Source organism: Lissotriton vulgaris, chromosome 4_1, assembly GCF_964263255.1.
Source record: "Lissotriton vulgaris chromosome 4_1, aLisVul1.2, whole genome shotgun sequence".
Classification (NCBI taxonomy): Eukaryota; Metazoa; Chordata; class Amphibia; order Caudata; family Salamandridae; genus Lissotriton; species Lissotriton vulgaris.
In genome coordinates, this window is record NC_141691.1 from 1839326589 (window position 1) to 1839350964 (window position 24376).

A 24376-nucleotide genomic window follows, 5' to 3' on the forward strand; every position below is an offset into this window, starting at 1 on the left:
GCTGTGCAGCTAAGTCTCTTATTGTCAATCGCTGTGTAGGTGGCGGGGTACGGTAACCTCCTGTGGCACCTCCTGAGGCGGAGGCTTGGACATAATCTGGCTGTAGGGTCGGTGTTTGCTGTAACTGGGTTGGAACCTGGACCGTGCCAGACCCAAAAGGATTAAGCGGATTAATAGGGGGACCAACAGGTACGGGTGCAGGAAGCGATGCAGGGAGGGTCGGTTGTTGCGGACCTGGGGGCTGATGATCATGGGGTAGGTTACCGTCAGCAGGTGGGACATGAGCGGGTACATTGGTATATGCGGGAGCTACATCGTCTAAATAGGAAGAAAGAAAAATGTCTGCTGCGGTCTTGTGACGTAATTTAGTCAGAACCAATGGAGGGGGCAGATTTTTCGGTGTTTCCGGGGTCGCTTTGGGCAGGCCCTCGGCCAGGACTGGATACAATCCTGTCATAATAACATTACTCTGTCTGTCATATTGTTCCATTTTGACTCGTTCTCCTTCTTCTAGTAGTTCTTTTTCTTTGGCTTTTTCAGAATCCTCTCTACTTTTCTCTGCTTTTCTAAGTGCTTTCTCTGTCCGTCTGTGTGCTTCCTTACGCCATAGCTCAATGGCATCTTTCTGTGACTGTCTGGCTTTCTTTTTCCACAACGCTTCTTCTACTCTCATGATGCACTCGGCATCCCATGTCCCTGTAGCGGGCCATCTCTGATTCTCTGCTAAGTCCTTAGTGTAATCCACCCACAAGTCGAGATATAATACGGCGTCTAAGCCGTGCTTGTGGTACATAAAATGACCGGGAGTGTCCCTGGGTGGGATGGGAACAGCTTCCTCGAGTATCCCTTTTCTAGTTCCTATCTGTCTTAGTTTAGAGAATAGAGGCATCCTGTAACTCGAAACTCGATACTTGATACTTGATACTTACTCGGATCTGGACACAACTAATACAATAAACACAGGAATGAAGATCAAACAATCACTCATACCACGACATTAAAATACATTAAAACATTTCGGAACGGACAATAACTAGATAACTGGATACTGGATATACTGCTAAACAGTACAGATACACTGCTAAAACAGTGCAGACCGGGTCTGCGTACCCAAACCCGTCTTGACCGGACACAAATTAATGCACCCGTCTAGATGCGTCCCCAGCAACGGTACTCACCGGGAAGCACAGAACAGAAGGCCTCGGAAACTCGACTGGACTGGACCGGACTGGACTCGACTCGACACGTGACGTAGGTACTTCGGAACTGGTGGGCCTCTAGACACCTCGGACCTTGCTCTCTCGGCTGGGCTCTGGTCGGGATCCTCCGCACTCCTTACCGCCTCGTCTGGATGTCGATCGCAGTCTCCGTCACCTCTGTAGGCCTGAGGGAGATACAGGAAATCCTGCGGGTACGCGTAGTTGTCCGTCACGGCTGTGGCAGGGGGCAAGTCCTGCGACGCATCGCCGGCGTGTAAGGTGGGGGAGGGGTTCCTATTTGGGCGCCAATTTATGTGGTAAATAAATATTTTACCGTATGCGGAATTTCTATGCGGTATAAGTTCAATAAAATAGCTCAATCAAATGAGAGGCAGAGTCCGTGGCATCTGAGTTTATAAGGGTTTTATTCCATGTAATGGAATGGTTCGAACCATGGTATCATGTTCCATCACCACGAAGGTTCAGGAAGGGATAGACAATACTTTATTAACAGTGCACAATATATATAGTAAATGCATAAAATGGTGATGGATACAGAAGGCGTAACAGCTGAAAAAAAACGAGATAAGAACACATGTGCGTAACAGAAGGCGTGCACGAGGGCGTACACGGAGGTGTGTGCTAGAAACGTCACATGAAAGTGTCACAAGTGGGTGGATTCATAGAGGAATCCTGCAGTGTCAGCAGAAATATGGGGCTGGATGCGCGCGCAGGCAACATGACGTGTGATTGACGTGGAACTGGACGGTGAAGGGGACTTGACATTTAGCCCCAAAAGGGGAGACAGAAGTCTGGCGTGTCAGAACAACCTAATCCCAAATCATATCTGATATCTTGTGTTGAAGAACTGTATTATCTAGAAGGAAAGGTCTTTCAGGCAGAGGCTATTCTATACTGACTGCTAGTGCGTGCATATGTGTCTACGTGTAATGCGAAGGGGCCATGGGCCTACCATGGTAACAGGAGCAATGAATTTCATGCACGGAGACAGAAAGGCCGGGCCCTTTTCTCTGCAGCTGGGGAGATGTTTACCTATATCACTAGACAGGAATGTATTTTCGAGGAGCGGAGCAGATAACTTGAAGGCTGAATTGTCTTGGCAGGCAAGCAGGCCGAGCCGGGCACCGCTCGCCGCACAGGGAGTAAGGCAAGGGTCATGGATGCAGATCCAGGCTGCAGTTTTCTGAGGCAGAAGACAGGAAGGCAGAAAGGGCTCGATGGCAGAAATCAGGGCCTAACTCACCAGAGCCAGGAAAACGTGAAAGTGCACCATGTAAAGACGGTGGCACGGCATACTTAGGAACGGAATTATCGACCCATTCATGGTGGATCTGAAAGAAGACATGTTGACGTTGGACGCAAATGTATTTGCGTCTTCATAGCTGGTCATGGAGGGAAATTACATGTACTTGAAGCATGTACATGGAGCCGTTGGGGTCTACGTTAGGGGACACAATTGACCATAAAAACTCGAATTACCTCACTAACCCGGATTGGGGACTTGGAGAGGCGAGCGGAGGATGCGGAAGGGCGTAACAGGAGCAATAACATCCGCGTGGTGGGCCTACTGGAGAAGATTGAAAATGGCGACATGGTGGCCTATCTAGAGAACTGGCTCCGGACTGTGGTGGCGCCTGAGGGGCTCTCCTCCTTTTACACCTTGGAGCGGGCACACAGGGTACCGGCCAGGCCCCCACTGTGAGAAGTTGGCCTGATATGCAGTGCTCACTATTCTAGTGATCACTATGCATCAGTCCAAACGACCCTTATTGATGATTGGTTGTAAGTCAACCTTATAGACCAGCTATCCTAGTAGCATGGACAAGAGCAGTCTTTAGGCTAAACTCTAGAGGGCGTGTTAAGCCAGCTGTTATACCATCACATATACCCCTTGAACACCAAGTGAAAGGACACCACACAAGTTGTTATGAAAATAAAAGGATATTTATTTATAACACAACAACCCTGGACTCTTTATGAGGACAGGGTGCTAAGCACAATACAAAACTCTTAAAGAAATACTGAAAGTCGCACAATTTACGCAAATGCCCGAGGGGCACGAAAAACCATATACTATGGAAGTGGTATGCGAATCACTAGCAGGTGTGTAACAGTTCTCAGAGACTTTAGAATCGCTAGGCCTACAATGCTGAACCCTTAGATTAGAAGCAGGAGGCCTAGGGGCGCCGGGTGCAGAGTGGAAACTCTCACGCGCAATGCGGGACAAAGTCTATGGATGCTAGTAAATGCAAAGTTAGTGTTCTCGGGCGAACCCGACTAGGTAGGTCAAAAGCGAAAGTGGATCTAGACACTTAGAGAGTGGATCTACGCTGGAGCACCATGGTACTCGGTTTACCTAGCCCAGGGGCTGCGGCTGCATAGGGTTCAAGTGTCGTCGGGAATCCTCGTTGACGAACCAGGAGCCTGAAGTGGAAGTTGCTGACAGGCGACCAGTGAAGATGTTCTGGGCTGATCCAAGGACTGGATCAGTGAAGAAGAGTACCTGTAAGCAGAGGGGACCGAGTTCTGAATCACTAGCCAGTGATTAGGTGGGCACCAGGATGGCACCGGACAAGGTCACCTCGACCAGGTGAGTGGGCGACGCTGGGCTCTGCAGTCTCTCGGACCAGGAGGCGTTGTCGGCGACCAGGATGGAGGTGCGAGCTGTCCCACGAAGGTATCTGCTGTCGGCGATGCTGGACCCAGGATTGGGGCAACAACTCTTGGCAAATGCAAGCCCACGCGGTGGACTCAAAATGGAGTCTGGAGTGGACCAGGAGGGTCTGGGGTGCTCCTCTGTTGGAGGGGAGCGAGGGCTAGTCTAGAGGAGCTAGACCAGCATGGAAACAAACGTAGGACGTCGTCGGGAGGGTCACTAGCCAACGGGCAAGTGACCGGACAACGTGGCAAGCGACACAGAAGCAAAAGGGGCCCCACGCAGATCTGGTGGATGCTGGGGGGCTGGACTTCGGTGCTCGTGCTGCTTGGGGTTGGGGCTTCTCTTACCCCAGTGCACCCACTCGAGGGTCCCTCGGCGGTCGTGCTGGATCAGTGTCGTGCTGGTTCTGATGGTCACCGGGTCCTCTGGTCTCGTCGCACCCACGGTTCTCAGCTGTGCTGTAGAGGCAGGTAGAGGTCAGAGAGGGCAGGGAGTCCGGGTCTCGTCGTGCTGGTCGGTCTGGTTCCGGAGGAAGGACGTGCAGCAAACCGCTAGATACTTAGTTGGTGCCTGCTGCTGCAGGGTGACTACTCCTTAGTCACAAGGGAGAAATCTTGAGAAGAAGTCTTGAGTTCCTTTCGTAGAAAGTAGTTTCAGGATTCAAAGATGATCTAATCTGGAAGGGTCCCCGGTCCTACCTTTATTCTAAAGAAAGGGGCTGGCACGCGACTAGGTCCTGCCCATGGGTGGGACCAGGAAGGGGGGTGGTTACACCCCTCTCCCCTGTCCGGACTTTCCCCAGCTCAGAGGCTGGTGTGCCCCTTGAACTGGTTCAAGCCGGCAGATGCATAGTGAGCACCGGGGTGCCACTTGCAGTCACCTTCCTATTCAGCCCTGCCTACCTAGGATACACAAAACCCTGTCTGGGATGGTGCTAGCACCGCCCCTGACAGGAAACCCTTTGTCCAAGCTCTCCTCGCTGGAAGGACTCCCAGCAGCAGGAGGTCAGACTTGTGTCTGTGGTGGCAGCATCCATTTTGTGATGCTGAGGCTCGAGTTAACTTTAACCGGGGTTCACAGTTACATACATGTCGTGTCCCTCTAGAAGGGCGGAATGCTAACCCTGTCGCCAGAATTGGCGAGGGGTTAGTATTCCAATTCGTATGACACCTTACTCGACATGTTTTGATAAAGCGATACCAAAGATAGCAAATAACTGCGAGGATTATAATGCACCTAAGAGTATATGGTACGCGTTATCATAGAACAGCTATTAGGACTTGGTTCCGCAAGCTGCAGACGGGCTCAGCTCATGCCAGAGCACCATCTCACATAATTCCAAGCACTCTGCCTTCAGGATTGTTAAGGCCTGCCATAGGAGTGACTGATAGGAATACATGTGTCTATTTTAGGGTTAGATATAGGTATACTATATCTAAAGCAAAGGGTGATTACACCACCTTGCCCCAGCTGTCGTGCAGCCAGTTGTGTCAGATTTAGATGGCCAGCCAGGGGTGGCATAATACATGCTGCAGCCCCTGGTAGGCCCTGGGTACACCTATGCCCTGGGTACAGGGTCTGATAAGGTGGCCCAGTACCAATTGGTAAATGCACCTAAGGTACACATGTCAATTTAGAGAGAGAACAGCTAGGCTGTGGGTCTGATTAGCAGGCCCACAGCCAGGTAAAGTCGTAAACCAGTGAAGCAAAAAGCAAAAATCTGGGGTGATCATAGGATTGCAGACCCTACTCTCCTACATGCCCCCCCCCCCAAACTTTGGGACAATAAACTAACCTTGACCAGGTGAGTCTTCTTGCTCTAAGTGGAAATACCTGGAGAGCCCATCTGCATTGCCATGATCAGTGCCAGGTCTATGCTCCACTGTAAAATTCATCCCCTGTAGGGAAATGGACCACCTAAGCAGTTTGTGGTTTTCACCCTTCATCTGATTTAGCCACAAGAGGGGCTTATGGTCGGTCTGAATCTTGAAATGAGTGCCAAACAAGTATGGCCTCAGTTTCTTCAGGGCCCAAACCACAGCAAAGGCCTCCCTCTCAATAGCTGACCAATTTTTCTCTCTGGGGGTCAGCCTTCTGCTAATAAAAGCAATGGGGTGGTCATGACCATCAAAATTCAGCTGAGATAGAACAGCTCCCACACCCAACTCAGAAGCATCTGTTTGGACAATGAATGGTTTGGAGTAGTCTGGACTCTTTAGGATAGGTGCTGTGCACATGGCCTGCTTTAGGTCATCGAATGCTTTTTGACAGCCTGCTGTCCACTGAACTTTCTTGGGCATCTTTTTACTTGTCAGGTCATTAAGTGGAGTCACAATTGATCCATAATTTCTGAGAAATTTCCTGTAATAACCAGTCAGGCCCAAGAAAGCTCGAAACTGAGTCTGGGTGGTTGGAGGCGCCCAGTCCTTGATGGACTGTATCTTGCTCTCCAGTGGCTGAACCTGGCCTCCACCTACAAGGTGGCCCAGGTATACAACCTGTGTCTGCCCTATCTGGCACTTTGTGGCCTTGATAGTGAGACCTGCTTTCTGCAGTGCCTCTAACACTTTCCTCAGGTGGACCAGGTGATCCTCCCAGGTGGAACTAAAGACAGCTATATCATCAAGATATGCTGCACAGAAGTCATCCAGCCCAGTGAGAACTTGATTCACCAGCCTTTGGAAGGTGGCAGGTGCATTTTTCAAACCAAAGGGCATTACCACAAACTGATAATGCCCACCAGGGGTAGAAAATGCTGTCTTGGGTTTGGCTTCCTCAGCTAACCTGATTTGCCAATACCAGCTGTCAGGTCAAATGTGCTTAAGTAGTTGGCAGAAGCCAATCTATCTATAAGTTCATCTGCCCTTGGTATTGGGTGGGCATCAGTCTTAGTGACTGCATTGAGGCCTCTGTAGTCTACGCAAAACCTCATCTCTTTCTTACCACCCTGGGTGTGAGGCTTTGGCACTAGAACTACTGGACTAGCCCAAGGGCTATCTGAGGGCTCAATGACTCCCAGCTCCAACATTTTCTGCACTTCTGTCTTGATGCAGTCTCTGACATGATCAGGCTGCCTGTAGATTTTACTCTTAAGTGGCAGACTGTCCCCAGTGTCAACCTCATAGGTACACCAATTGGTCTGACTGGGTGTGAGAGAGAACATATGTCTAAAGGATTGAGGAACCTGTTTGCAATCCTTTTGCTGATGCTCAGAGAGGCTGCCACAAAAGACAACACCATCTACTGACCCATCATCAGGGTTCTGAGTGAGCAGGTCTGGGAGAGGGTCACTCTCCTCCTCCTGTCCCTCACCTGTGGCCATGATCAAGCTCATGTTCTTCCTGTCGACATATGCCTTGAGCCTATTCACATGGAGCACCCTATGGGGGCTCCTGGGAGTTCCAAGGTCCACCAGGTAGGTGACCTTTCCCTTTTGCTCAATGATTGTGTGGGGCCCAGACCATTTGTCTTTGAGTGCTGCTGGGGCCACTGGCTCCAACACCCACACCTTCTGTCCAGGCTTGTACACAGTCAGGACAGCCTTTTGGTCATGCCAAGCTTTTTGGAGTTCTTGGCTTGCCTCAAGGTTTTTAGAAGCCTTTCCATATACTCAGCCATCCTGGAGCGGAGACCAAGTACATAGTCCACAATGTTGGTTGCAGGCTTTTTGAGAGGTCTCTCCCATCCTTCCTTCACCAAACAAAGGGGTCCTCTTACAGGATGTCCATACAAAAGTTCAAAAGGGCTGTAGCCAACTCCCTTCTGTGGGACTTCTCTATAAGTAAACAAAAGGCAGGGTATCAGGACATCCCATCTACGCCTGAGCTTTTCAGGTAGTCCATGAATCATCCCTTTTAGGATTCTGTTGAACCTTTCAACAAGCCCATTGCACTGTGGATGATAGGGTGTGGTGAACTTGTAGTTGACACCACATTCCTTCCACATAGCAGTCAGATATCCTGACATGAAGTTTGCACCTCTGGCAGAGACAACCTCCTTAGGGAAGCCCACTCTGGAGAACACTCCAACTAGGGCTCTTGCCACAACAGGTGCTGTAGTGGTCCTAAGGGGAATAGCTTCAGGATACCTGGTGGCATGGTCCACCACCACCAGTATAAACTTGTGCCCTGATGCTGTCTGGGGTTCCATTGGACCAACAATGTCAATCCCCACTCTTTCAAAGGGTACCCCCACCACAGGTAGTGGTATAAGGGGGGCCTTTGTTGTACCACCTGACTTACCACTGGCTTGGCAAGTGACACAGGAGCGACAAAACTCCTTGGTATCTTCATTCATGTGAGGCCAGTGAAAGTGTGAGACAAGTCTGTCCCAAGTCTTTGTCTGGCCTAAGTGTCCTGCAAGGGGAATCTCATGGGCCAAGGTAAGAAGGAAACCTCTCTGTGACAAGGGGATGACCAGCCTCCTGGTTGCACCAGGTTTGGGGTCTCTTGCTTCAGAGTACAGGAGTCCATCATCCCAGTATACCTTGTGGGTACCTGTGGCGTTCCCTGCAGCCTCAGCAGCAGCCTGCTGCCTGAGGGTTTCAAGGGAAGGGCAGTCTAACTGTGCCTTCCCCAGGTCTTCTCTGGAGGGTCCCCCTGAACCCAGAAACTCAACTTGATCAGGTTCAAGTTCTTTAGGCTCAGTTTCCCTCAGCTCTTTGAGGTCAGCCTCCTCTGAGACTTGATCCACAACCTGAGGCAAGGGGGAAGGCAATGCCTTAACCCTACTGCTCTTTCTCTTGGAAGGTGTCTGGTCCATTGTTCCAGGATCCAGCACCTGTTCAGTGGGGCATCTTCTGGCATGTGACCTAGTCACAGCAAGCACATGTGCTGGCAATCCTAACATTTCCATGTGAGTCCTCTGCTCCACTTCTGACCATAGGGATGTCTCCAAATCATTGCCCAACAAACATTCAACTGGGAGGTCTGAACTAACCACAACTTTCTTTTGGCCACTTACCCCTCCCCAGGAGAAATCAACAATTGCCATACTATGGTGGGTAGTGACATTGCTGGCATTGGTCACTAGGTAGTCTGTACCTAGCATGATCTGTCCAGGGTCCACAAAGTTAGGTGTCACCATTGTGACACTGGCACAAGTGTCCCTGTAGGCCTGAGCCATTTTTCATTTATAAAAGGTGTCTGCCTGTATTTGCCCAAAGTATTGGGACTTGCATCAGGGGATATATCCACATCCCCTGTACAGACAAGGACAGCCTGAGTGAGTGTGCCAACTAGGTTGTCATACCCCTCAGATCCCAAGGTTAACCCAACTAATCCCTTGGGAGGTGCACTACCACTGCTGACTGTACTAGGGGGTGCAGGTGCCTTAGGGGCTGCAGTGGTAGGAGTTTGCCCTCCTTTCTTGGTGCACTCACTAAACCAGTGAGTTTTACTTTTACAGTATTGGCACCACCTTTTAGACTGGCCTTCTTGAGTCTTCTTTTTCTGCTGTGAAGCCTGACCCCCACCCTCTTTGGTTTGTTGGGGGCCTGCCTAAGACTTCTGGTCATTTTGTTCACTCTTATTACTACCCTTTTGGTCTGCTTTCTTCTGACCACCCTGGTTCTGACTCTGGTTCTGCTTAACCCTTGTTCTGACCCATCTGTCTGCCTTCTTTCCCAATTCTTGGGGAGAGTTCAGATCTGAGTCAACAAGGTGCTGATGCAACAACTGGTTCTGACAATTATTTAAAATCTGTTCTCTCATGATCAGATTGTACAATGCTGTGTAATCAGTAACCTTACTGCCCAGCAACCAGCCTTCCAAAGCCTTAGTGGCACAATCCACAAAATCAGACCAATCCTGAGACTGAGTTTTCTGGGTGTCCCTGAACAGCAACCTGTACTGCTCAGTTGTTAAGCCAAACCCATCAATCAGTGTATTTTTCAGGACTTGGTAATTGTTAGCATCCTCAGCTCTAGTAGTGAGGAGCTTATCTCTACCTTTGCCTTCAAAGGAGAGCCACAAGACAGCTGCCCACTGACTCTGGGGGACGCACTGGACCGTGCAGGCCCTCTCCAAAGCAGTTATCCATTTGTGGATATCATCCCCTTGTTTAAAGGGGGGCACTATCTTACTCAGGTGTCTAGTGTCTAAACTCCTGTCCTTTTCTCTAGGTAAAATGCTGCCACCAGTGTGGTCTACCCCACTCAATTTCTGCTCTCTAGCAAAGGCAAGTCTCTCTTTGGCCAGGGCAAGTTCTTCCCTTTCAATCCTCAGATGGACTTCCCTCATCTTGGCCTCATGCTCTCTCCTCTGAGGGGATGTCATCCCTCTGTGAGAAGAGGTCTGAGAGCCATTGGTTCGAATGGATCTGTTAGAACCTCTGGATAGAGACCTAACTCGTCCATTCCCAATGTTAAGCCTGCCTGAGAGTGGGCCTGGGGGTCCCCCAAATCCATTCTCATGCCTACTTAAGTTGGTCCTGGTGAGTTTACTTACTTCTACCTGACCCTTTTCTGCCTCATCCCCTGACACTTCCTGATCCTCTTCCTCCTCATCACTACCTGTGCCATTGAGTTGGAGGTCAGGGTCCCCAAGGGTTCCCTCTAAGGGGGGCATGCTCCCATCTGGATTAGGAGGGCCTGTGTTAGAAGCCCTCCTGGCATCATAAGTCTCTAAGAGACCAATCAGGAATGGGATGGTAGGGTTAGAACCCTGTTTTAGCTTCCTGGAGGTACACACTTGTCTCATATCCTGGAAGCTAAGAGCTGCATATCTTGAAACAACCTGTGGAGGGTCAATCGACACAAGGGGAGCCTCTGAGTTCCCTCCTTTGTCTGACATGCTTTTCTAGTGAGGTGTAAGTGGTGCACTTACCTACACTATTTGTTTGCCTACTGATCCCTTGCTAAGAGTTGTAGTCAGGGTGTGCTAGGCCCTGTTGAACTACAACAGCTGGTTCAGTAGAACTCAGAGTATTCTAAGCTAAGTTATATGTACCTGGGTACTTATGTGATCTTTCAAATGACATTCCTAGGATACGTGTGGTAAAACAACAGCAAGCTCAAATCCCACCGCTGCCACCAATGTGAGAAGTTGGCCTGATATGTAGTGCTCACTATTCTAGTGATCACTATGCATCAGTCCAAACGACCCTTATTGATGATTGGTTGTAAGTCAACCTTATAGACCAGCTATCCTAGCAGCATGGACAAGAGCAGTCTTTAGGCTAAACTCTAGAGGGCGTGTTAAGCCAGCTGTTATACCATCACATATACCCCTTGAACACCAAGTGAAAGGACACCACACAAGTTGTTATGAAAATAAAAGGATATTTATTTATAACACAACAACCCTGGACTCTTTATGAGGACAGGGTGCTAAGCACAATACAAAACTCTTAAAGAAATACTGAAAGTCGCACAATTTACGCAAATGCCCGAGGGGCACGAAAAACCATATACTATGGAAGTGGAATGCGAATCACTAGCAGGTAAGTAACAGTTCTCAGAGACTTTAGAATCGCTAGGCCTACAATGCTGAACCCTTAGATTAGAAGCAGGAGGCCTAGGGGTGCCGGGTGCAGAGTGGAAACTCTCACGCGCAATGCGGGGCAAAGTCTATGGATGCTAGTAAATGCAAAGTTAGTGTTCTCGGGCGAACTCGACTAGGTAGGTCAAAAACGAAAGTAGATCTAGACACTTAGAGAGTGGATCTACGCTGGAGCACCGTGGTACTCGGTTTACCTAGCCCAGGGGCTGCGGCTGCATAGGGTTCAAGTGTCGTCGGGAATCCTCGTTGACAAACCAGGAGCCTGAAGTGGAAGTTGCTGGCAGGCGACCAGTGAAGATGTTCTGGGCTGATCCAAGGACTGGATCAGTGAAGAAGAGTACCTGTAAGCAGAGGGGACCGAGTTCTGAATCACTAGCCAGTGATTAGGTGGGCACCAGGATGGCACCGGACAAGGTCACCTCGACCAGGTGAGTGGGCGACGCTGGGCTCTGCAGTCTCTCGGACCAGGAGGCGTTGTCGGCGACCAGGATGGAGGTGCGAGCTGTCCCACGAAGGTATCTGCTGTCGGCAATGCTGGACCCAGGATTGGGGCAACAACTCTTGGCAAATGCAAGCCCACGCGGTGGACTCAAAATGGCTTCTGCAGTGGACCAGGAGGGTCCGGGGTGCTCCTCTGTTGGAGGGGAGCGTGGGCTAGTCTAGAGGAGCTAGACCAGCGTGGAAACAAACGTAGGACGTCGTCGGGAGGGTCACTAGCCAACGGGCAAGTGACCGGACAACGTGGCAAGCGACACAGAAGCAAAAGGGGCCCCACGCAGATCTGGTGGATGCTGGGGGGCTGGACTTCGGTGCTCGTGCTGCTTGGGGTTGGGGCTTCTCTTACCGCAGTGCACCCACTCGAGGGTCCCTCGGTGGTCGTGCTGGATCAGTGTCGTGCTGGTTCTGATGGTCACCGGGTCCTCTGGTCTCGTCGCACCCACGGTTCTCAGCTGTGCTGTAGAGGCAGGTAGAGGTCAGAGAGGGCAGGGAGTCCGGGTCTCGTCGTGCTGGTCGGTATGGTTCCGGAGGAAGGACGTGCAGCAAACCGCAAGATACTTAGTTAGTGCCTGCTGCTGCAGGGTGACTACTCCTTAGTCACAAGGGAGAAATCTTGAGAAGAAGTCTTGAGTTCCTTTCGTAGAAAGTAGTTTCAGGATTCAAAGATGATCTAATCTGGAAGGGTCCCCGCTCCTACCTTTATTCTAAAGAAAGGGGCTGGCACGCGACTAGGTCCTGCCCATGGGTGGGACCAGGAAGGGGGGTGGTTACACCCCTCTCCCCTGTCCGGACTTTCCCCAGCTCAGGGGCTGGTGTGCCCCTGGAACTGGTTCAAGCCGGCAGATGCATAGTGAGCACCGGGGTGCCACTTGCAGTCACCTTCCTATTCAGCCCTGCCTACCTAGGATACACAAAACCCTGTCTGGGATGGTGCTAGCACCGCCCCTGACAGGAAAACCTTTGTCCAAGCTCTCCTCGCTGGAAGGACTCCCAGCAGCAGGAGGTCAGACTTGTGTCTGTGGCGGCAGCATCCATTTTGTGATGCTGAGGCTCGAGTTAACTTTAACCGGGGTTCACAGTTACATACATGTCGTGTCCCTCTAGAAGGGTGGAATGCTAACCCCGTCGCCAGAATTGGCGAGGGGTTAGTATTCCAATTCGTATGACACCTTACTCAACATGTTTTGATAAAGCGATACCAAAGATAGCAAATAACCGCGAGGATTATAATGCACTTAAGAGTATATGGTACGCGTTATCATAGAACAGCTATTAGGACTTGGTTCCGCAAGCTGCAGACGGGCTCAGCTCATGCCAGAGCACCATCTCACATAATTCCAAGCACTCTGCCTTCAGGATTGTTAAGGCCTGCCATAGGAGTGACTGATAGGAATACATGTGTCTATTTTAGGGTTAGATATAGGTATACTATATCTAAAGCAAAGGGTGATTACACCACCTTGCCCCAGCTGTGGTGCAGCCAGTTGTGTCAGATTTAGATGGCCAGCCAGGGGTGGCATAATACATGCTGCAGCCCCTGGTAGGCCCTGGGTAAACCTATGCCCTGGGTACAGGGTCTGATAAGGTGGCCCAGTACCAATTGGTAAATGCACCTAAGGTACACATGTCAATTTAGAGAGAGAACAGCTAGGCTGTGGGTCTGATTGGCAGGCCCACAGCCAGGTAAAGTCGTAAACCAGTGAAGCAAAAAGCAAAAATCTGGGGTGATCATAGGATTGTAGACCCTACTCTCCTACACCCACAACAGGGCCGATCCCCGCGCCCAGTGGTGGCGCGACTACTGCACTTCCGGGACAGAGATCTCCTGCTCAACGCCGCCAGGCACAACGGCCCGTACCAGGTGGAGAACAGTCAAGTGACCATTTTTCCGGACTACACCTACGAGACCCAGCGTAAGCGAGCCTCCTTCCTGGCGATCAAACGGGAGCTGCGGAGCGATAGCATTCAATACTCCCTGCTGTTTCCGGCGAAACTCCGCATCATCCTGGATGGCACAACCAAATTTTTTGAAAACCAGGTGGTTGTATGCAGTTGGCTTGAACTATACAGAGCTGGCAAGGATGGCTTTGGTTCCTCCTTCCAAACCACATCGGAGGCTGGGCGACAGCAGAGATCTAAGAGACTTTGGAGCCGCCGTGGTAGGCCAGGCAGACCCACGACGGTGGAGACCGCGGCCAAGCGGCGATGGGTATTGGAGATGGTCTCCAACTTGTCTGGCTCTCAAGGCGGACCCATCACGGAAGAATCGGAACCTGGCGGAGGTGGGGGCCAATCGGACACGGAGGACTCTGAAACTGATAGTGTGAACTTACCTGTGGTTACCCCTGACTCGGCAGAAGGCCTACTGGATGGGCAGGGATGAACTCGGGTGAGATGGTTCCATTCGGGTGAGGGGGCGCGAAGGAGGGTGGGGGGGAACTTGGAGGGAGTTGCTAGACCACTAATTACCGAGTGGGTTGGGGTAGCTCTATATTCCCGATCCCTATGATCTGGAGCTCGGTCATATCTCGGCAGCATTGAGACTCGGTGATCCCCTATCAGCGCTCGACCCCCACTCAGCCCTTAAGGCACACCAGCGGTGGCTACCGTCGGGTTAGTTGGGGGGGGGGCGTTTTCTGAGGGGACGGTTTGGATGGAAACTAGATGGCACTATTTGGGACCTGTTCTGGGGAGGGTGGGGGGGAGTTTGAGACAGGGGGAAGTTCTGTTGTTGTTGGGGGGGAGACCACCATTGATGTGAAGCTAACTATGAAAATGTTTATGACTGAGCATTGCTGGGGGAAACCAGATAAGACACCATGGGACAATGGCTGATATCACTAATTTGAAATGTATCACTTGGAATGTGCGAGGCCTTCACACCATGTCCAGACGGCATAAGATCCATGCTTACCTAGTGCGCAGAGGGGTGCAGATTGCGCTGCTGCAGGAGACACACCTTACTAAATCAGAAGGATCGGCGCTGCAGCGTAGGTGGAGAGGACAGGTATACTACACCACATACTCAGCTTACGTGAGAGGGGTGTTGATCTGGGTGCGAGCTGGGGTACCCCTACAGGTTACTAAATCTGTGGTGGATCCAGAGGGATGATACGTGGCAATCTCCGGCACATTGGGGGGTAGACCACTAAACATTTCCTGCATTTATGCGCCTAACGTGGACCAAATCGCTTTCTTGACCGCGCTACCGGGCTCCCTGGCCCATTTCCTATCGGGGTCCCTCTTGATGGGAGGAGACTTTAATTCGGTGGTGGACGTTGATCTCGACCGATCGCATCCCCCCCCCTTCCGGACTCACCAGTCCGACGGGTGGCCAAAGGCAGGAGGGAGTGGCAAGTCCAATGGGGGCTGACGGACATTTGGCGAGCGCAGCACCCATGTACCCGGGACTACTCCCATTTCTCTGGCATGCATGAGCTGCATGTGAGACTGGACGGGCTATTAGGATCGGCGGAACTGGTGTCTGCGACCGTGCGGTCTGAATACTTGACTAGGACCATCTCCGACCACAACCCCTTAATAGCAGATTTACGATGGTTTCCGGGTGTTCCTAGTGTACCCACTTGGAAGTTGCGCCCAAGATGTTGGAGGATCTGGTGTTCAGGACGGACCTAGAAGACAAAATCGCTGAGTGCTTCACTGTGAACGAGGGCACGGCTGGGACGAGGGCCTCAGAGTGGGATGCATTTAAAGTGGTCGTTAGAGGTTACTGTATAACCAAGAAGGTGGGAATGAGGTGGGTCATCTTAGACGACCTGGCCAATGCTGACTGGAAACTCCGCGAAATGGAGCTTCTCTGCCCCGGCCACTCGGAACGTCAGGAACAAACCTCAGCAGCGAGGGAAGCGGTGGCTGCTGAAGTCGAACGACTGCGTAGCTTCGACTATAAAGCTTATGTAACTAGGTCAGTGACGGAAGGGGATAAATCAGGGGCACTCCTGGCTTGGCTGGCCAACCCTATGAGACGAACCACCCCAACGATGACAATGCGCACCGCGGAGGGCATCGACGTATGCACTCAACCAGAGATACTTGATTGTTACCTGCGTTACTATAAAAGGTTGTACCGCAGTAGACTAGCACAGGACACTGCCCAGATTGATGAATACTTACAGGGTTTACAGATCCCTGCACTGGAGCCTGAAGTAGCGAAAGAATTGGGTAAAGACGTAGAGCTAGGGGAAATCCGCAGCGCCATAAAGGGGATGGCGAGAAATAAGACTCCGGGCCTAGACGGTCTCCCGGTGGAGTTTTACGCCACCTACGTGGACCTCCTGGCTCCCCGATTATTGGTAGTGTACAGGGAAGCGAAGCGCCTGGGACGCCTCCCCGGCTCGATGTGCGAAGCCCTGGTGGTCCCTCTACTCAAGCCTGGTATGGAGGCTGGTGACCCGGCATCATACCGACCGCTTTCGATGCTAACGGTAGATTACAAAATCCTGAGCAGCATACTAGCGTCGAGACTGTTGGGTCACATGAGCTCCTTGGTGCATGACGATCAGGCGGGATTCATCCCCAAACGCAATACGACAATGAACATTCGCCGCTTATTCCGCTTACTGGAGGAACCTCACGTGGAGGCCCTATACCCCTTAATCCTTTCGATTGACCTGGAAAAGGCCGACAGCCTGGAGTGGGAGTACCTACGTAGAGTGCTGGTACACTTCGGTCTGGGAGAGGGGTTCATCCGGTGGACCTCGGCACTATATGCTTCGGCAATGGGCAGAGTGAGAGCGGGCCCATTGATCTCCCAACAATACCCAGTGGAACGAGGCACGAGACAGGAATGCTCGTTGTCCCCCCTACTCTTCGCGCTCGCGGTGGATCCACTGGCACTGTCGATTAGGACTGGGGCCTACTTCGGAGGGTTACGGACCTCGATGGGGCGGCAATACATCTCCCTTTATGCCGATGATCTGCTGCTCTTCCTTGAGGATTCGGGCGGAGCCCTGACCGGGGCTGATACGGCCCTCACGACTTTCGGAGAGCTCTCGGGCCTTAAGGTGAACTGGGCCAAAACTTGTTTGTTCCCAGTCCGAAAGGGGGAGCCCAGACCTGACACCACCAGAGAGATTAGATGGGAACCTAGCTGCCTCAAATACCTGGGAGTATATGTGTATCATGACCCCGCCGATATCCTAGACGGCAATATAGCCCGGTGTGTTCGCGCACTACGGGGCAGTATGGGCTTTTGGGCCACTTTGACGTTATCGGTGGCTGGACGCATTGCACTGCTGAAAATGGTGGCGCTCCCTCGACTGCTGTATTACTTTCGGACGCTCCCGGTCTGGATCCCGTCGGCCACCTTCCGGTCCCTGAACTCCATGTTGGTGGCATTCCTTTGGGGATCGGGCCGCCGTAGAGTAGCGCTCAAAACCCTGATGAGGCCGAAATCGGAGGGGGGTCTAGCGGTGCCGGACTTCGAAAAGTACTATCTGGCAGCTCAGCTGCAGACTTTTACCCAGGAGGTAGCGAGGGAGTTCCGAGGCCCAGAAGAGAGGAGGGGAAGTGGTATGCCCAGACATGTTATATCCTATATCGCACTGCGACAACGGCTGGCCTTGAGGGACCTCACACACGAAGAACGCACCATACGTTTGTGCTGGAACCGTGTCCATGGCCGAGCGGAGCTGAAACATTCATATGCTCCGGAGATCCCGCTGGGGATTCTCACTGCCTTACCACACCGGGGCGACTGGTCGCGACTGAGGTGCTGGGAAGACGCAGGGCTACAACTGGTGGGCGACCTCTATGAGTATGGAGTGTTGTTGCCCTTCCGGAAAATTCTGGACCGCTTTGACATACCCCGGGGCGATTTTCTGCTTCATGCGGCGGTCACGCGGGCGATCCGGACGCACTGGCAGAAGGGCATGGAGGAGCCGCCAACATCAGAGGTGTGCCAATATGCCATGATGTCGTCGGGGACGGTCAAAGCAGTAACGTGTTTGTATTCCAGATTGGTCAACGAGGGGCTGCCCCCGCTCGATACACTCAGGATTCGGTGGGAGGCTGACATTGGGAAGGACATACTGGAGACCACTTGGGCACAATTACTGTGCCGAGCCTGGAAGGGAACGCGTCACGCTCGGTTCCAGTTGGTTCATTTCTACATACTCCACCGGGCCTACCTGACCCCGGCGAAAATCCAGAAATATTTCGCCTCGGACACGGCGGCTTGCCCCAAATGCCGAACGATTGCGGCGGACCTTATACATATGTTGTGGTCATGCCCAGCGCTGTCCTCATACTGGCTGCTGGTAGGCGACACCCTTAATGGAGTGGCTGGGAGGACCCTGGTCTTTGACGCTGCGGTAGGTGTCCTACATTGGTTCCCTCATACTCCTAAAAACAAACTCTCCAGTAAGTTTATTGATCTGGGGCTCATTCTGGCGAAGCGGGAGATAACCAGGCACTGGAAAGCACGAGTTGGTCCGACAGGCAATAAATGGCGCAACAAACTTCTGAAGTGGGCTGCGGGGGAGAGCTCCCTGAGATATCAAATGGCGAGGCTGCAGCAGAACGAGAAGGCGTTAGAGGCAGCACAGGAGTGGGAGAGGCTAGTGGAGGCCTTGCGCGATTACAGCTCTTCCAGCGACTCCGAGTCCCAGTAGAAAGGTATCACACTGATCTTCTATATAGCAGGAAATGGTTTCCTCCCACAAGCTCTTACCACACACACAGCACACCATTGGCGGGGCAAGGGGAGGAGGGTGGTGGATAGAGGTAGAGGGAAGCGTAGAATACTCTTACTGACATTGCTGTCTTTTCATACTGTGTGATTAGTCCTTGGTCCTCTGGGGGGGTTGGGTCGGGTGGGAAGAAAGGGGTGTTTTAAGTTGTTTAGAAAAGCAGAAGAAGACCGTTCATTTATTCGGATCGACACCAGAAGACTACCAGACCCTCAAGCATAGACTCTCCGCACACGCCGCCCAACCTCCGGGTTGTGGGCTGAATGGCTGTGTGCAAGGGATGTTCCCCAACAGGGGTTTCTTTTTTATGATTAATATTGATGATGTGTCTTTGATCTGATATGTAACCCTGGCTAATTCCTGCAATAAAAATATATTTAAAAAAAAAAAAAAAAGCATGCTTTGTGTTCTCCAGCAGGCTTGTTGAATGCTGCTGCACATAAGGTCAAGTGTGTGTTGTGTGTTATCATGCCACCTACATAGCTGAGGTAATGTACAGTGCAGTAGGTGCATCACTGTCAGTGGCAGATGGTAGAAGAGCCACACATGCAACTCATCTGCACACAAACATGAGGTTGGATGGAGTCACAGCAGAGAGCCATTATCACTTGCTAACATGCACTACAACATTGTGCTGCAATACATGGCCAACTTGATTAACAACTTGACATACATCCCAACACACAAATCCATACTCATCAACAACACATACAGCACAACCAATGACTAATTTTGCTTTCCCTTATGTGTCACAGGGCACCAAGGATATGCACTGGGACCATGGATGATGACACCAGTACGAAACCCCACCACCCCAGGCCAGAGGCAGTACAATGCGGCACACATACGCACACGGTCCATTGTTGAGTAGACATTTGTTGTCTTAAAGTCCAGGTTCCGGTGCTTGGATATCTCAGGTGGCAGCCTGCTGTACAGACCAGAAATGGTGAACCAAATTATCCTGGCATGTTGTGTATTGCACAACATATGTGTCCGTACCAAAGCACCATGGATCCAAGTGCCATAACCACCTGATGAAGATGAGGAAGAAGAAGAGGCTGGTGCTGTACACCTCACACCAAATGCTGCAGGACAGGCACGGAGGAACCGCATCATCAACAATTATTTTGACTGAGTCAGTCACGTGGTGTTAGTACAATAAAATGTTCTAAACACATGACATGTCTATGTGTTACTGTCTGCCACGGGCACTGTACCCATTAAACAGTTACGTGTCCCACCGAGTGGTTAGTGAAACCAATTATCCATGGAGGTTGGGAATGTGTGTGGAGTATAGAGATGCCCTGCACTGTGTCAAATGTGTGACACCCTACTTGTCAAGGTGCTACGTATGCTACACTATGTCAAACGGTTGTGTCACATGCTTCAAATACTAGCAAACTAGGCTGCTGTTAGTGGTGAGGATGGCATTCCTATTCTGACGACATTGCCCCAATCCATGTATAATGGATTGTGTATATTGTGTGAATCCCAAAAATTAGGAGTGTGTGAAATGGTGTAAATGATGCCAATAGTCATTGCAACATCCCAATACACAATGGTGCCAGTCTTCCAGGCACTTGTCCAAAACATATCAGTCTTTGCAGCCGTAAACTGTCCCTAAAGATGTGAGCAATGTTCCTGATTATCAGCCTATTTCATTTCATCTGGTAGCATGTACAAGATGTGCAGGATACATAACCAGGGCCCGTATATGAAACATATCCTGCATATTACCAAGCACATTGTTGCTGTATAATGTCAAGTTCATATCTCTACAGATGGACATACTGTCAATGAGGTTCCTGAACATATGCCTCAAAGATGCATGTGTGGAATGGCGTAAGAGCTGCAATTAGGGCATGTAATGGCAGGAAATATTGAAATTGCCTGTGAAATGTGGCACCATATGAACAGGGAAAAGGGATTATACATTAGACCACTTTAAGAGTTATGTGACAAATTGGAGTAACACGTTGATGTTGCGTCTAATGTGGGTACAACATTTGTCTGTCTGTCACAAGACATCAGCATGGAAACAACTACCACCTACAAATCAACAAGGGCAAACATCACTATGCTGACCAGCTACTTTGCAGAACCAATGGACCACAGCCATCACCAAGTCATGCAAAACAGCAACATCCAAAAAAAAAACATGGCCGGGTGAAGACACCTCCTACATCTGGACAGACAAGTATATGTGGATACACACTGACCCCTGGTTCATTGATAGATACCAGTGAGACACATCTGTCATTGCATATCAACCACTACGTGACATCGTAACATAAACATCTGACATTACACATGCAGGTACACACACCTCAAAGTTTACAGAAAGTGATGGCCCTATGTCACGTGTCCACCATGGGTGAGTAGCACATGTAAGATGAGGCTATCATCACTTATGGACCACTTGTGAGCATTGAAAACATGACGTGGCATGTGTGGTGGCTAAGTGTACAAATAGTACAGATGGCCTTGCCGCTGCCTGGAGCTTCCTTCCTACTTGTACCTACACATGTAGAATGCAGAGCTGCTGCCCATGTTGGTGAGTGGTGGGCCAACTACACACCTGCTGCAGACCTCCGCCCAATTTAATGTTGATTAAAGCCATGCACATTGCACGTCAGAGCCACATACTCATGATTCACAGACTACACACATAACAGTGTAAGGGCAGGGAATACTCAGTGTATGCAGGAGTGGAACAAATATTGAATCCGACAGTGTGTACCCTTTCAAATTTTGGATAACAAAATGGAGGTCAACCAGTGGTATGTAGCAGTGCATGGCATACTAGACATGAGGACAGTAGTACTTGCCTTGCTGCATCCAAACATGGACCAGGGGGCGTTCTCCTATCATATATAGCAAATTAATGCTCACTGGCATGTCCCAATAGATTACCTTACATGATGGCCCATTGACATTGTGACTATGTCATAGCATTGCATTGGTGCAATGGTGGCACCACATGTTTACACTTATCTACATTATTGGCCACCATCTCTGGATCTGTCTCAACATGTAAACTGCTTGTATTGACATTGTTGTACATTCCTAAGGTATCAGTCTCCGGGCCCTAAATGCCAAGTTAGTACCTTTGCAACATTTGACCAAAACACATCTGCAACAGAAAAAATAATGTTTATTTACAGTATATACACGTGGTGAGCATATAGGGCTAGTGCAGAGGGTGTCCGTTGGATGGCCAGACTGAGACGATTGATGTTATCAGGTCCAAGGGAAGAGGCATAGTTCACTCCACAGGCTGGTTAAAGTGGCAAGGAATGGGGTCATATGGCAGTCCATGGGGGGTCCAAAGATGTTCCAGGGGACAGTGAAAGTTAGTGTAAGAGGTTCATGGGTGGCACGATTCAGGGTGCAGCAAAACTAAAGAAACTGGGGCTTTGGAACAGAGGGATACTACTGCTTCCTCCTCAGCAGAATTTCGTTGTCCTCCTCATCTCCATCATCATCGGGGTCATGTGCCTCACAGGTGCCAGTGGGTGTTGTGGCAGCAGCCATGTGAGGCACTGACACCCCTGGTGTTGGAGCTGAGGATGTGGAGGCCGCTGCAGCATCCATCTGCCCCAAACCCTGTGGCAGCAAGGAGGCGACAAGAAGGTGCAGGGCATTGTATATTCCAGTAACCTGGTGCATGTGTTCAGCCCTGGCAGCCAAATGTTGGCCCTGCATCCGCTCCATGCTCTCCAGGATCTTTCTGATGTTGTCCAGATCCTTGCTGACATTGCTGAAACCACCCTGAGCAGACAAAGCATGTTGCCTCTGGATCATGACTCCAGCAATGTCAGCCATGGACTGCTGGAGAGCATGCAAGGGGCCGTGGGTGTCACGTAGGCCTGGAAGCCCACCTCCACCCTATCCCCCAACCGTTCCTGGAGCTCTATGATCCGGTGTTGGAATGCGCGTGTTGTGGGATCTGGCCCCAGTGAAATGGCTGGGGTGGTGGATGCCTGTTGCTCTGTGGTGTGAGGAGGGGGTGGGCTCTGCCGAGGGCTACTGGGTTGCCCTGCACCGGAGGCTGGGGAGGCAATGACATTGAGCAGGATTTGCAGGTCGTCGATGTCGATGTTAGCATAGACGTCCATGTCATCAGTGGGTGCCAGGCCAGGTTGCTCTTCAGGAGGTGCAGTCTCGCCCTCTGCAATGTGACATAGGAGATGAATTACATCACTGTTTGCCAACAATAAATCATGCATTTGTCAATTACACCTTGATACAGCAGGACATCGTCTGATCATACTTGTTTCGAGGAAAGGACTTGTGGCTGACTAATGGCAAATGATCTGAGGAGATTTCACATGAGAAGTAGTAGTGGTACATGGGGGGCTCACAGTGCCCTATTTTACATGTGACATACCAAAAAGGCTCTGCTTTAGCACAAGGAAATAGCCTTTTGAGTGGGGAGTGTATGTTAACACAATGCTTGATTATTTGGCGTGTGATGCATATTTACACTGGCAATCTGGCAGCCCCTGTGTGACTTCATCTCATATGCTCATCATTCCACACAATACTGTCACTAACCTCACCTCCCCCTTAGTGGGTGGCTCATCTTAGTTCTGCTTTCGGTTCATGCTGTATGGAATTTGGATTACAGATACCTATCTCGACGCACCAGCCACATCCTTAGTGTGGACTGAGTAATGGAAGGCTGATACATGTCTTGGTGTAATAATGCCTTACTGCAAGCCTACCAACCATTCTGCAATCAGTATTCCACTAGGGGAGTTGCTATCTGTCCAGCTAGCCACAATGCCCATGCCATGGCTGCCTGCATTACGTTATGGCGTACTACATGTCTCCTATGCCCCACAGTGTCCGACAATAAGGTGCAGATTTCCGATAACTGTTGGCTCCCTGCATGTCTGCAGGGATGCCACAGTAATTGTGCACAACACCGCAGCCAGCATGGATGTGATGCGTATACAATGTTGTGCAACCTGGGCCGGAAATTAACATTATGTGTGTGCCATCTATGCCGTAAATGTGTGGCATTGCTGGAGTGTGTTTGCAAGTGCAAGTCAGCCAGGCGCTGGCGCAAGTGGGAGTACCTGCAGGGTGTTGACATATGCAGGTTGGGGAGTAGTATTGTCCGGTTACTCAATGCTAATGAACATCACTCCGAGTCATAGGCCTCCATGTACCACTCCTTACAATTGTACAGATAGCAAAACAAGATTTGGATTCCCACTGTAGCGAAACAGACTGAAGCAGCACAAGCAGCAAGTTACAAAACCCAAGCATAAAACAACACTGCGTACCCAAAGCCAGGAGACACAGTCCCACACATCACCCTATGACCACATAACATGAAAGTGTGCTGAGAACACACAGCGGCATCCATGCACAACATGGCCAGGGATTCCCTCCAGGAGCAAGCACAATGATCTGCCAAACTCAACGCAAGCAATCTCCAAACAACCGATGTGCCAACACACCACAAGCCCAAACACAGGCCCCACAGCCAACACAGCCACTGATGGAGAGTAGCCACAGAAGACCATAGATAATGACCAGCCAGGCCAATGGGAACCAAAAGGGATAACCACCCTACAACAAAGGCACAGCATGAAGGAGACACACCTCCCGAGGCTGCACAAACGCCAAACAGAGCACCTGCACATATACATCAGAAAGGAGTACACAACAGACCAATAGTAGAACCATATACTCTGACAATGAGCAAAGGAAGTAAAGACCTGCCCCCGGAGGAATTAACTCCAGGCCCATCTGGACAACAAGGGGCTCACATGCTCA